This window comes from Arachis ipaensis, chromosome B09 (assembly GCF_000816755.2).
Source record: "Arachis ipaensis cultivar K30076 chromosome B09, Araip1.1, whole genome shotgun sequence".
Taxonomy (NCBI): Eukaryota; Viridiplantae; Streptophyta; class Magnoliopsida; order Fabales; family Fabaceae; genus Arachis; species Arachis ipaensis.
This window is the reverse complement of record NC_029793.2, coordinates 3,627,311-3,627,644: the sequence shown is the minus strand read 5'-3', so window position 1 is coordinate 3,627,644 and position 334 is coordinate 3,627,311.

The following is a 334-nucleotide window of genomic DNA, read 5'->3' as shown; positions in this document are numbered from 1 at the left end:
CTCTTCATGATTATGGGTCTCTTTATAAGTGGAGTTGCTCATGCGTCAAGCAAATAGAATCTATTATTTCTGTTATTATATAACTGTGCAGGAGATTTTGGTTTTGATAAGATGTTAAGTGATTTGGAAGTAATAATATGAGGATGAGATGTAAGGTGAGAAGGATCAAGAAAGACGGAAAGAGTTAAATCAAGACAGGGAAGAGTTAATGTCCGATTTCTACTTTCTAGTTTTAGCCAAGTGGTATTAATGATTTTTTAATGGTTCTGATTTTATATCTTTTTATTTTTAAATTGATAATTATGTTATTTTCTTTTATATATATAAAATTTAA